The sequence below is a fragment of the Chionomys nivalis genome, chromosome 3, assembly GCF_950005125.1.
Source record: "Chionomys nivalis chromosome 3, mChiNiv1.1, whole genome shotgun sequence".
In the NCBI taxonomy this organism is placed as follows: Eukaryota; Metazoa; Chordata; class Mammalia; order Rodentia; family Cricetidae; genus Chionomys; species Chionomys nivalis.
Window position 1 is genome coordinate 111,074,404 of NC_080088.1, and position 14,223 is coordinate 111,088,626.

The 14,223-nt window shown below is 46.4% G+C and overlaps 1 pseudogene; it reads left to right on the forward strand.

Annotated features, from left to right (window-relative positions):
- The first annotated feature begins 863 nt into the window (after positions 1 to 863).
- LOC130871411 (ubiquitin-conjugating enzyme E2 variant 1-like) lies at positions 864 to 3,179 on the forward strand (annotated as a pseudogene).
- Positions 3,180 to 14,223: the final 11,044 nt, after the last annotated feature.

Consider the following 14,223-nt stretch of genomic DNA (forward strand, 5'->3'; position numbering starts at 1 on the left):
AAATGGATGGGACTAAAAAACATTATTTTGAGTGAGGTAACCCAGACACAGAAAGACAATTATCACATGTACTCACTCATAGGTGGTTTTTAAACATAAAGCAAAGAAAGCCAGCCTACAAACCATAATCCCAGAGAATTTAGACAACAATATGGACATTAAGAGAGACTTGCATATTTCTAATCTACGTGGGAAGTAGAAAGTAGAAAAAGACAAGATCTCCTGAGTAAATTGGGAGCATGGGGACCTTGGGGGAGGATTGAAGGGGGGAGGCAAGGAGGGGAGCAGAGAAAAATGTAGAGCTCAATAAATATCAATAAAATAAAAAATAAAAAAGACACAGTATCATATAGCCCAGGCAGAGGATTACTTGGTAAGCTGTAGGTAGAGGCAGAAAGATTCAGCACTTGGAGCCTGCCTGGGCTACATTGGGAAATTTGGTCTCATGAAAAAGAAGAAAACAAAACCAAAATCAAAAACTAAATCCAACCTCAGTAAGTCAGGGACCATCTTGTTCTAAAACAGGGTCCCTCAAGGTTTGTTTGTTTATTTGTTTGTTTTTTGAGACAGGGTCTCTTTGTGTAGTCTTAGCTGTCTTGGAACCAGCTCTGCAGACCAGGCTGGCCTTGAACTCACAAAGATCCACTTACCTCTGCCTCCTGAGTGCTGGGATTAAAGGCGTGCACCACCATCCCCTGGCAATGTTTTTCTTGAATCAACATCTCACACACGCCTTTAATCTCAGCACTCCAGAGGCAGAGGCAGGCAGATCTCTGAGTTCAAATCCAGTTTGGACTACAAGGACAGCCAGGACTACACAGGTAAACTCTATTTTGTAAAAAAACAAAGACAAGTGGTGGAAGATGGCAGCTACCAGAGGCTCAGGAGTAAAAGTCCCTCAAAATTTCCAACTGTTGAGCCAGGCGGTGGTGGCACATGCCTTTAATCCCAGCACTCGGGAGGCAGAGGCAGGCGGATCTCTGTGAGTTTGAGGCCAGCCTGGTCTACAAGAGCTAGTTCCAGGACAGGAACCAAAAGCTACAGAGAAACCCTGTCTTGAAAATAAAAAAAAAAAAAAAAAAAAATTTCCAACTGTTGGAAGAGCTGGAAGGCCAGGAGTAGGTGATGGCAGTTAGCTGGGGTCTAGAAGGTGACAGAAACATGACCAAGATGAACAGGGATAACTGGGCCTCCAAGAGCAATTCACAAAACCTGAATATACAGCCTTAAAATAGAACCAGAAGCAACCCCATCTGTATGACTTATAAACAAAAACGTCAGTAATGATCACTATGAGTAGTTCAGATGGCTTGGTGAATACAAGAGCCACAGCGGTGCTGGCAAAGCGGCAGTGCCCCACGGCATCAAAGTCATCGTGCAGGAGGTTCTGCACTCCGTGTCAAAAGAGAACACGAAGCCGCTACAGCCGCCAGAAGGACGGGGTTACAACAGTCAGTCCCCAAGGCCCTGTCCTCTCCCCCCCCCAATCCGACCCAAGTCTCATTTTCCACAGCAGTGAACTTTCTAGACACCTCTCGTAGACCTCAAGGTACCGGCGAGGAAGCGACTCTGAGACACCGTCCATCCTGAGACACTGCTCTCATACTCATTTCTGGTCCATTTCAAATACCTAGGATGTGCTGTGTAACATCTGCCGAGTGTGACCACTGGCTGCCTAGCTGAACTTCTGGATCAGGAAGATTGTGTTGAAATCGGTTTCTCTGGGAGCGGTCAGCACAACTAACACAACTGTGAACAGATGTGTTACACGTGCTGCTGACCCATGTCCTGGATCTGCCGATCTGCCTTTGCCCACCTCACCAGCGGTGCATGGTGGGCCTTAGAATAGATGGGAAGGCTTTAGGTGGCATCCCTGGGATTACTAGGGGGCTTGGGAGTACTTTGGCTGCACCCATTTTCCTAAGTCTATTTTTTTTTTTTTTTTTTTTTTTTTTTTTTTAGTTTTTCGAGACAGGGTTTCTCTGTGTTGCTTTGGAGCCTGTCCTGGAACTAGCTCTTGTAGACCAGGCTGGCCTCGAACTCACAGAGATCCGCCTGCCTCTGCCTCCTGAGTGCTGGGACTAAAGGCGTGCGCCACCACCGCCCGGCCGTTTTCCTAAGTCTTAAGTGATACTCCATCCAAGCCATTGTTCCATCCCTGTCTCCCCACCACCACATTCTTCCGCTCCCACCCTTGGCCAAAGTGTTATAGTTTTGGTCCCTGGTCCACTTAAGAGACAAGCCACGCCCACTTCCTCCCCCATCCACTGAGGCAGGCTGATCTTCAGCTTCCGGCCTGAGCTCCCTCTCTTTTCCATCTTCCTCTCGGAAAGGCAGCTTCGCTTCTGCCTCTCTCCCCACTTCTCTGCTTCCCCCCTTCTCTGTCTCTTTCTCCTCTTCTCTCTCTCTGCCTCCCCTTCACCCTTCCCCCTCCATAACCCCGAATAAATATTCAACCTCACTCTGCATGTCGTGTCTATCTGTGTCTCTGTCTCCTGCCCACCTGCCATGTGTCTCCCTGCCTGGGACCAGCCACTGCTCGGGGGACCAGCAGCCATCTCTGCCTGGGACTGGCTGCTCCCAGAGCCCACTCCCTGCTGCCACATGGCCCGCTACCACCATTTGGGACCTACAGCATTTCTGCTGCCTACTGCCGCCAGGGATCTTGCAACCTTTTTTTAAAAAATTATAAAACAAAGCTTAGATTGTAATCCTTACCTCCCTCTGAAATTGGCCTTGAGTGAGGACTTCAGGGCTCCCGTCTCCCCACCTTTATCAAGGGGTGCTGCTTTCCTGACCTCAACTCCCCTATTACCCATCAACACCCAACACTGGCTGTGCCCAGAAGCCATCAGCTGAGGTGGCAAGAACCTGGCTCCCCTCAGTAAGCTCTGCAACACCAGTTCACTTGCTACCAGCCTGGGAAGGGAATGCTGGCTCCTCCACCATCAGCTCCACTCAGGTCTCCAAGTGAACAGAAGAGTCATGAGGAGATTTAGACCTGTCAGCATGGATTCTCGGTGGCTCTGCCTACAGGAAAGCCATGCAGAGTCCTAAGCGCACATGGTTCTGAGTCGGTTCCTTTCATACATTGAAGAGGTTTGAACAGGGCTCTCCTGTCACCCTGGCCACCCACAGGGTCTGATGTGGAGCCTGACAGCTGGAACACAAGGCCCTGACCCTTCAGACTCAGACAGGGACCCAGAGGAGCTCTGTGACACCATGTGGCATTTTCAGATCCTGGCTTGTTGCCAGCTTCCCCATTCTGTTCAGGACCACTCCTTGTTGAAACGTGAATGCGTACTGATATAAAAGCAACTTGTGTTGGAGGTGTGCTGTGGGATAATGTTTTTTTATCCTGTCACTTGTATTTTTTCTAATAAAATGCTGATTGGCCAGTAGCCAGGCAGGAAGTAGAGGTGAGAGAATGAGAATGCTGGGAAGAGGGAAGCGCAGTCTGCAGTTGTGACCCAGCCTCAGATGAATCAAGATGTGACTGCCTCGCCAAAAAAGGTAAAAGGTACCAAGCCACGTGACAAGAATTATGGGTTAATGTAAGTTATAAGAATTAGTAAATAAGGGCTGGAGAGATGGCTCAGAGGTTAAGAGCACTGCCTGTTCTTCCAAAGGTCCTGAGTTCAATTCCCAGCAACCACATGGTGGCTCACAACCATCTGTAATGAGATCTGGTGCCCTGTTCTGGCCTGCAGGCATACATGCAGACAGAATACTATACACATAATAAATAAATCTTTAAAAAAAAAAAAGAATTAGTAAATAAGCCGGGTGATGGTGGCACACCCCTTTAATCCCAGCACTCAGGAGGCAGAGGCAGGCGGATCTCTGTGAGTTCGAGAACAGAGCTAGTTCCAGAACAGGCTCCAAAGCCACAGAGAAACCCTGTCTCGAAAAACAAACAAACAACAAAAAAAAATTAGTAAATAATAAAAAGCCTGAGCTAATGGGCCAATCAGTTTATAACTAATGTAGACCTCTGTCTGATTCTTTGGGACTTAAGGGCTGCAGGATTGGGCGGGACAGAAAAGCTCAGTCAACAGGGTGACTTTGTAGTCCAGGATGACTTTGATCTTGTGGTCTCCTCTGCTACAGCCTCTTACATGCTGGGATCACTTGTGCGAGCCACAAATCTCTGGCTTCTCCAACTTGTTCTTGTTTTTGTTTTTTGAGACAGGGTTTCTCTGTGTAACAGCCATAGTAGTCCTGGAACTCACTTTGTAGACCAGGCTGGCCTCAAACTCAGAGATCCACCTGCTTCTGCCTCCCAAGTACTGGGATTAAAGGTGTGTGCCACCACCGCCTGGCTGGCTGTTCTAACTTTTAGTGTACCCTAAAACCCTTAGTATCAATCTTGTTAAAATGCAGAAGGGCTTAAAATCCTATCATCATTCAGGCTCCCAAACAGTGCTTCAGGCGGGTACGGCTGGGTGACAGAGCTTACCCAGAGCCCACACTGCAAAACACCCTGCGTCCTCTCCAAAGAAACACAGCTGTCCAAGGTGAGGTTACAATTCCAACGACTCTTCCTTTGTCTGTTTTCCCCAAGGAGCTTGCTCAAAATAGTCCCCAAGCCATCTTGCAAAGATATTTATAGCAGCCCAAAGAGAATCATCTCAAGTACCCTATGCTAGGCAAACAGTTAATAAAGTATTCTGAGTTCATCCCAGTGGTGCGTGCCTTCTTTCCAGAACTCTGGAGGCAGAGGCAAGCAGATCTTGGTGAGTTGGAGTCCAGCCTGGGATACATACTGAGACCTTGTCCCAGATACCCCCACAAAGGGATGCTGATTAAAGTTGTATTCATACACTCTGAAAAAAAAATCAGGTAAATTTAATATAACAGGAGTGGTCTATTATATAAATAGATGGAATTTTTTAAATTATTCAAATTTTTTTAATTAAAATCTTCATTTTAGGCAGGACATCTGGCACAGGCATGTAGTCCTAGATATCTGGAAGGCTGAGGCAGGAGGATCAGAACTCAAGACCTTAGTGTGCCAGCATGCCTTTGATTCTAACGTTCAAGAGGCAGATCTCTGTGAGTTCAAGGCAGCCTGTGGTCTACAGAGCTAGTTCCAAGACAACCAGGGATTTTGAAACCCCTCCCCACAAAATTTAAGGTGGGGGTACAGATCGAACTCAAGGCTATCCTCTGGCAACTGAGTGAGACTCTGTCTCAAAGTAAAAAGCAAGACAGGAGGCTTAGGACATAGCTGAGTGTATTGCACTTCCTAGCATAAACAAGACCAAGGTTCAATCCCCAGCACGATGGGAAAAAAATAAAAATAATAATAAAGTCCTTGTTCTGACATGTTCAGAAACTTGTAAACAGCAGGCCCTGTGATACTTATCTTTGGGCTTGGGACATGATTCCTCTAGCCCTTAACGCCTGTTCTGGCAGATCCCAGAAACTCTAATCCTCCATCTTACCTTTTCCTCAGTGTTCTGCATATGAGTGTCTCATGTAGCCCACACCGGCCCCAAACTCATTACTTAGCCAAGAATGACGTTGAGATCTTTTTTAAAAAAATTGTTATCGGTGGGCTGGAGAGATGCCTCAGAGGTTAAGAGCACTGGCTGCTCTACCAGAGGTCCTGAGTTCAATTCCCAGCAACCACATAAGATCTAGTACCCTCTTCTGGCCTGCAGGCATATATGCAGCCAGAACACTGTATATAATATAAATAAATAAATCTTTAAAAAAATTATTATTGTTGTCGAGCGATGGTGATGCACACCTTTGATCCCAGCACTTGGGAGGCAGAGGCAGGAGGATCTCTGAGTTTGAGGCCAGCCTGGTCTACAAAGTGAGTTCCAGGACAGCCAGACCTACACAGAGAAATCCTATCTCGAAAAAAACTAGAAAAAATAACAAAATAATGTCTTAATTTTATGTCCATAGGTGTTTTGCCTGCATGTATGTCTGTGTACCACTTTCATGCCTAGTGCCCACAGAGGTCAGAAGAGGGCCTCAGATCCCCTGGAACAGAAGTGACATTTGTGTATGTGAAGGAGCAGAACAAATTCCATTTTGAGAAAGAACTCCATTTTAGACAGGGCCTAACTAATGCAACCCGCAAAGTCATGAACCTTCCCAAGAATCTGTGCCAGCCCTGGCCAAAGTGACCCATCAGGCTGTCCAAACAACATCCGCTTGTTCAAACATCCTTATAGGTATCTGATTAACTGCTGTTTTGAAGTTCTTGTCTGCTGACAGTCACAGTTTTGAAATTCCCCTATATCCCAACCAACGAATTCAAAAGTTGTGTACTTTTATCCAATCCAGAAACACCAAGGCTTGTGCCACCCTGCCTGCAGTTTCCCCTTTAAAATCCCCTTACCAGCCGGGCGGTGGTGGCGCATGCCTTTAATCCCAGCACTTGGGAGGCAGAGGCAGGCAGATCTCTGTGAGTTCGAGACCAGCCTGGTCTACAAGAGCTAGTTCCAGGACAGGCTCCAAAACCACAGAGAAACCCTGTCTCGAAAAACCAAAATAAATAAATAAATAAATAAATAAAATAAAATCCCCTTACCCTGAGACCTCAGAGCTGTTCTCCCCCACCTGCTGGGTCGGAGAGTCAGATTGTGGGTTTGCAACCGGTACCAGCTCTGTGGTGGTCTTGTTTGGGGTTCTGTGTGACATGGGCACAGCATATGAACTGTGAGAGCTGGGAACCATACCCAGGTCTTTAACAAGGGCAGCCAGTGCTCTTACTGTTGAGCCATCTCTCCCAGGTCCCCATCCCTTTTCCTTTTGAGACAGGGCCTCACTATGTAGTCCTGGCTAGCCTAGGACTTGCTATGTAGACCAAACTAGAGTTAGACTCACAGAGATTCATCTTCCTCTGCCTCCTGAGTGCTGGGATTAAAGGCATGTGCCACCAACCCCATCCCAACCTTGAACGTTTGACTCTCCGGCTCTCGGGCACCTCCCGGCTGCTGGGACTACAGGCATGAATGTTCAGCTAATGCAGGACTTTTTAGTTTATGGCATACTAACCCAGTTTCCACGGCCCTTCTCTTTTGGAGCTGGCCATAAAGAAATCCTCTGATTCATCTGGTGGCTAGATCAGAAGACCTTCCTGGGTCCAGAGGAGTCCAGCCACATGCCCCCGAGGGGATAATGCGGCATAGCAAGGCCAAGAAGCAACCCAGGCTACACTTCCCCATCTACAAAGTTCATTAGCAACTATCTACACAATGCACATCTGAACGATAAATGTCTTTTTTTTTTTCTTCTTCTTTTTTTTTTTTTTTTGGTTTTTCGAGACAGGGTTTCTCTGTGGTTTTGGAGCCTGTCCTGGAACTAGCTCTTGTAGACCAGGCTGGTCTCGAACTCACAGAGATCCGCCTGCCTCTGCCTCCCAAGTGCTGGGATTAAAGGCGTGCGCCACCACCGCCCGGCCGATAAATGTCTTTTATAGCAAAGTATGGTGGCACACTTCCATAACTCCAGTTCTTGGGAGATGGAGGCAGGGGGATTGGGGTAGTTCAAGGCCACCCTCATCTACATAGCAAGTTGGTAGCCAGCCTGGACTACGTAAAGATCATCTCTTAAAGAAGAAAAGAAAGTAACACTGGTAGATTTCTGTAAACTAAATCTCAGAGTTTATCCAGATGTGACTGTGTCTTTTTCTGCCACAGGTTCCCACATGACATCAGGCATCGTGTCCTTCTGGTCTGCCAAAGCAGACCTGTCTTTCTTCATATATCACTACCATGACACCTTTGAAGACATATATAGGGCTGGAGAGATGGCTCAGAGGTTAAGAGCACTGGCTGCTCTTCCAGAGGTCCTGAGTTCAATTCCCAGCAACCACATGGTGGCTCACAACCATCTGTTAATGAGATCTGGTGCCCTCTTCTGGCCTGCAGGTATTAACCGTTGTAATTCAAAGCGTGACGAGAGCCGGAAACAAAGAAGCTGATAGCATGGGGGTCTTCTGAGCCTGGAAGTTGAGGAGCCATTGCCTGGAAAAGACAATGGAGTGGAGGGGAATGTTCCAGATGAAGGCCTCTGTGGCAAGATGAAGGCATGACAGAAAGGGAGTCTTCAAGTAACATTTATTGAATCCTTATTCTAAATCAGACACTTTTTGTAATCTCAGTCTCCACTACTGCCGGAAGGACTTGTAGGTACTGTTAGCGTAAAGCAAAAGTCACATTTCACTACTTTTAGAGCATTCACGGGGGATCTGATGCCCTCTTCTTGTAAACACAAAGACAGAGCACTCATACACATAAAATAAATAAATCTTTAAAAAAAGAAAGACAGGAAGAAAAGGAATTCACAGACTGCATAGCCATCATTGCTGTCCAGTTCTAGAACTTTTTTTTTTAATTTATTTATTTTGTATACAATATTCTCAGTATTCTGTCTGCATGTATATCTGCAGGCCAGTAGAGGGCACCAGATCTCATTACAGATGGTTGTGAGCCACCATGTGGTTGCTGGGAATTAAACTCAGGACCTTTGGAAGAGCAGGCAGTGCTCTTAACCACTGAGCCATCTCTCCAGCCCCCCAGTTCTAGAACTTTTGTTTGTTTGTTACAGGATTTCGCTGTTAGTAATAGTTTCAGCTGTCCTGGAACTCCCTCTGTATCAGGCTGGCCTCAAACTCACAGAGATCCACCTGTCTCTGCCTCCCAAGTACTGGGATTAAAGGTGTGCGCCACCACCGCCTGGCTTAAATAATTTTTTAATGGAGTGTTATTGGGTATCGGTTTGTTTGGAGGAGTTATAAAAATGTCCTAAAACCAGATGGTGGTAGCGCGCGTCTTTAATCCCAACACTTGGGAGGCAGAGGCAGGCGGATCTCTGTGAGTTCAAGACCAGCCTGGTCTACAAGAGCTAGTTCCAGGACAGGCTCCAAAACCACAGAGAAACCCTGTCTCGAAAAACAAAACAGAAAAATTATTTATTGTCAGGCAGTGGTGGCGCACACCTTTAATCCTAGCACTTGGGAGGCAGAGGCAGCCCATCTCTGTGAGTTTGAAGCCAATGCCAATGACGTGTGTGAAGGCCGAGGACCCTTTGGTTCCTTGGCACCCGCACAACAGTTCACAACCCCGTGTAACTCCAATGTCCTCTTCTGGGCTCCAGTGGGCACATGTGGTGCAGAGACCTACATGCAGACAAAATACTCATATACATAAAATAAAAATTAGGGACCTGGGTTAAATTCCCAGCACCCACATGGCAATTCGCACTCCCTAGCCCTCTTCCAGGGAATCCCACACCCTCACACAGACATACACGTGGACCAAACAACAATGCACATGACATACAAATAAATAAACTATTTTAAAAAGAAAAGAAAATGAAAGCACAACCTGGGGGAGGAAGGGTCGAGCTCCTCCCGGGTTACAAATCATCCTTGGGAAGCCGCGGCAGAAACTCGGGACTGAATCAGATGCTGGGGGCAAACACTGCTCACTGACTGGCTCCTCCTGTCCACGCCAGCTTGCTTATACGATCCAGGACCACCTGGCCAGGTGCAGCGCTGACCACAGTGGGCTAGGCCCTTCCACGTGAACCATCAATCAAGAAAATACCCTACAGTCACGCCCACAGGCCAGTCTATCGGAGGCGGTTCTCCAGGTGAGAAGGGCGCGCCCTGCCCCCAGGTGACGCTAGTTTGTGTCAAATTGACAAAACCTAAGCAACGCTGGTGTGGAGCAAGGGCTCAGTGTGTGAAGGCGCTTGCCGCGAAGCCTGGAAAGCTGAATTTGAGCCCTGGGACATTCATGGGGAAAGAAACAAGCCAACTTCCGCAAGTGGCCTTCTTATCTCCACATGTATGCCGTGGCACGCGTTACACAGATACATGTGCACACGCGCATACTCACAAATGTAAAATAATAATGCTAGGTGGAGGTGGCACACGCCTTTAATCCCAGCACTCAGGAGGCAGAGGCAGGTGGATCTCTGTGAGTTCGAGGCCAGCCTGGTTTACAAGAGCTAGTGCCAGGACAGGCCCCAAAGCTACAGAGAAACCCTGTCTCAAAAAATAAAACAAACAAACAAATAATGATATTAAATTAATGTTAATTCAGCCGGGCGGTGGTGGCGCATGCCTTTAATCCCAGCACTTGGGAGGCAGAGACAGGCAGATCTTTGTGAGTTCGAAGCCAGCCTGGTCTACAAGAGCTAGTTCCAGGACAGGCTCCAAAACCACAGAGAAACCCTGTCTCGAAAAACCAAAAAAAAAAAAAAAAAAAAAAAAAAACCCAAAAACCAAATAAATTAATGTTAATTCAGTAGTAGAGAGCTTGCCTAGACATTCGAGGCATTGAGTTTGGGTCGCATGGACTACAAAAAAGGAAAAAGGGAAGGAGAGAGGGAAAACATAAGGATGTATTTACAGAGAGCAAAAGCCTCTCCTCTCCTCATTCCTCATTGGCTACAGACACAAGAAGACCCGGATCCTGAACCCCAGCCAAACCCATCATTTTGAAGCAAAATTCAAGCTGCAGAAAAAATACCAAATGTCAGTGGTTTTGTCTTTGCCTCAGAAATAAGAGGAACAGCCGGGCGGTGGTGGCGCACGCCTTTAATCCCAGCACTCGGGAGGCAGAGGCAGGCGGATCTCTGTGAGTTCGAGACCAGCCTGGTCTACAAGAGCTAGTTCCAGGACAAGCTCCAAAACCACAGAGAAACCCTGTCTCGAAAAAACCAAAAAAAAAAAAAAAAAAAAAGAGGAACAGTTCTACGATTAAACCATATTTGGTGAGTTTTTTGTTTTGTTTGTTTGTTTAATGTGGTTTTGGAGGCAGCATTTGGGAAGAAGAGGCAGGTGGATATATGTGAGTTTGAGGCCAGCTTGGTCTACAGAGTGAGTTCCAGAACAGCCAGGCTACACAGAGAAACCCTGTCTCGAAGAAAACCAAATCAAACCTAACCAATCCCCCCCACCACCACCAAAAAAACAGGCAAACAAAACAGGTACAATGTTGGCAGAGCTCCTTTTCTTTTTTTGGAATACAAGCTTAAATCTTGGTTCATTGCGCCCCCTGCTGGATATTTCGTGGAATTTATTTCCTACCACAAAAAAAAGCTCAAGGGTTATTGAACAAAAAATGTATCTATGAATAATACTTTGTAAGGCTGAGTTTGAGCCTCAGCACCAGAAAAAAGAAATTAATTCATTTTATCTCAACTAAATATCTATCACTCACAGAAAAATAGACTGCTAGTTTGGGTACTAGAAATTTTTGAAGTTCACCTCAAAAACATTGACTTTCCCGTTCTTCTTCTTCATTTTTTAAAATTATTTCAGTTGGTGTACAACATAATGTGTTTTATTATTATATTCCCTTACACATACCCAGTACTTTGCTCAAGAGCATCCTGTTGTGGAATATCAGTTGAAGATGTATTACAGTTTATGCTGTGGAACTTTTGTTTGATGATGCAGAGATGTGCTGCATTCTTTTATGTTGCATTTGTTTAGCTCTGTGAAGTTGTGTTACTTCGCCTGCCTAAAACACCTGATTGGTCTAATGAAGAGCTGAACAGTCAATAGCGAGGCAGGAGAAAGGATAAGCGGGGCTGGCAGGCAGAGAATAGATAAGAGGAGATATCTGGGAAGAGAAGAAAGGTGTATAGAACAGAGGAAGATGGGTAGACGAGATAACTTAAGAAAACCTGGCTGGAAACAAGTTAAGCTAAGGCTGGGCATTCATAAGTAAGAATAAACTCGGTGTATTTATTTGGGGGCTGGGTGGTGGAACCCCCAAAACAAGCCAAAAAAGTAGAGAAACAACAGCATCCCTCAACCATTCTTTTTTAAAAAGATCTTATTTTCGCTGGGCGGTGGTGGCGCACGCCTTTAATCCCAGCACTCGGGAGGCAGAGGCAGGCGGATCTCTGTGAGTTCGAGGCCAGCCTGGTTTACAAGAGCTAGTGCCAGGACAGGAACCAAAGCTACAGAGAAACCTTGTCTCGAAAAACTTAAAAAAAAAAAAATTATTTTAATTATGTGTGTGACCAGTGGTGATGGCACATGCTTTTAATCCTAGCACTCAGGAGGCAGGGGCAGGCGGATCTCTGTGAGTTCGAGGCCAGCCTGGTCTACAGCGCAAGTAGGACAGCCAAGGCTACACAGAGAAACCCTGCCTCGAAAAAAATTTTAAAAAATTAAGTGTGTGTTTGGGCATTTGTGTGCAGGTGACCACAGAGGCCAGAAACACCTGACTATTTGGGAACTGGAGTTACACATAGTGGAAAGAGGCCAAATGTAGAGACCTACATTTGGGAAGAGACCTTGGGCCCTCTTGGTGTCTGAGCCATCTCTCTGGCCTCAATTACGCTTTACATTAGTGGATGTGTAGGGTGCACATGTGTGCAAGGGCGTGTGGAGGCAAGAGGGCAACACTGGGTGTCATTCTTAAAGCTTCTATCTAATTTCTGAGACAGGGTCTCTGACTGAGCTGGAGCCTGAAGACTCAACTAGCCCAGCTGGCCAGCGAGCCCCAGGGGTCCTCCTGTGTCCACCTTGTTAGTACCAACGGGTGTGCTGGGAACCTTGGAGTCAAGCTGGAGCTAAGGGCAGTTGTGAGCTAACTCAGGTCCTCTGGAAGAGCTGGAAGAGCTCTGACTGCTGAGCCATCTTTCGAGCGCCATACTTGACTTTTTAAATGGGTTCTGGAGATCCAAACGCAAACATACATGGAAAGCATTACCAAGTGGAGCATATCCTGAGTGCTGGCCGACACCAGGCTGGCCTTCAACTTACAGAAATCCACCTGCCTCCGTCTTTCTAGTGCTGGGATTCAAGGTGTGTGCCACTATGCCCAGCTCAAAGTACTAATTTTTTTTTGTTTGTTTGTTTTTTTTGTTTTTCGAGACAGGGTTTCTCTGTGGCTTTGGTTCCTGTCCTGGAACTAGCTCTGTAGACCAGGCTGGTCTCGAACTCACAGAGATCCGCCTGCCTCTGCCTCCCGAGTGCTGGGATTAAAGACATGAGCCACCACCGCCCGGCCTAATTTTTTTTTAAAAAAAGATTTATTTATTTATTTATTATGTATACAACATTCTGCCTCCATGTATGCCCACATGCCAGAAGAGGGCACCAGATCTCATTACAGATGGTTGTGAGCCACCATGTGGTCGCTGGGAATTGAACTCAGGACCTCTGGAAGAGCAGCCAGTGCTCTTAACCACTGAGTCATATCTCCAGCCCCTCAAAGTACTAATTTTAAATAAGCACTTTAAATCAGTAATATGAAATTTTTAGGGTGGCAAGATGGCTCAGTGGGTAAAGGCACTTTTGACAACCAAACAAACCTAAGGACCTGAGTTCAATTCCCAGAACCCACATGAAGGTGGAAGGAGAAAACCTTGGCACAAAGTCATCCCGACCTCCATATGCACGCCACGGCACACACATTCGCAGCCACACAATAAGAAAGAAATCAACCTGCTTCTGCCTCCTGAGTTCTGGGATTAAGGCATGCACCACCACAACCATCTATAAATATAAATTTTAAAATTTTAGTGTAGCTATTTTATTTGTAAATTCCCACAGTTATTCTTGCATTTAACAAATACATTCTCGCTGGGCCTTTAATCCAGCCATTTGGGAGGCAGAGGCAGGAGGATATCTGGGAGTTTAAGGCCAGCCTGGTCTACATGGTGAGACCCCATCTAGAACAAAATAAACAAACAAGCACAGATGTGTTCTGCATCAATACCATCTGGGAAATGCAAACCAAACTGTAGGGAGAGACTACTTCATACTCACTAGCAAGGTGACAAAGACACCACCATGTGAAAGACACAGAGAGGGGCTGGAGAGACTGGCTGCTCTTCCAAAGGACCCAAGTTCAATTCTCAGCACCCACATAGGAGCTCAGAATAGTCTGTGACTCCAGTGCCAAGAGATCCAATGCCCTTTTCTGGTCTCAGGCATCAGGCATGCATGTAGAACAAAGTACCCATATTTATGAAAAAAATACTTTTTTTTTTCTTTTTCTTTTTTTTTTTTTTTTTTTTTTTGGTTTTTCGAGACAGGGTTTCTCTGTGGTTTTGGAGCCTGTCCTGGAACTAGCTCTTGTAGACCAGGCTGGTCTCGAACTCACAGAGATCCGCCTGCCTCTGCCTCCCAAGTGCTGGGATCAAAGGCGTGCGCCACCACTGCCCGGCAAAAAATACATTTTTTAAAGCACAGAAAAGTGAAAACCCAGGGCTGGAGAGATGGCTCAG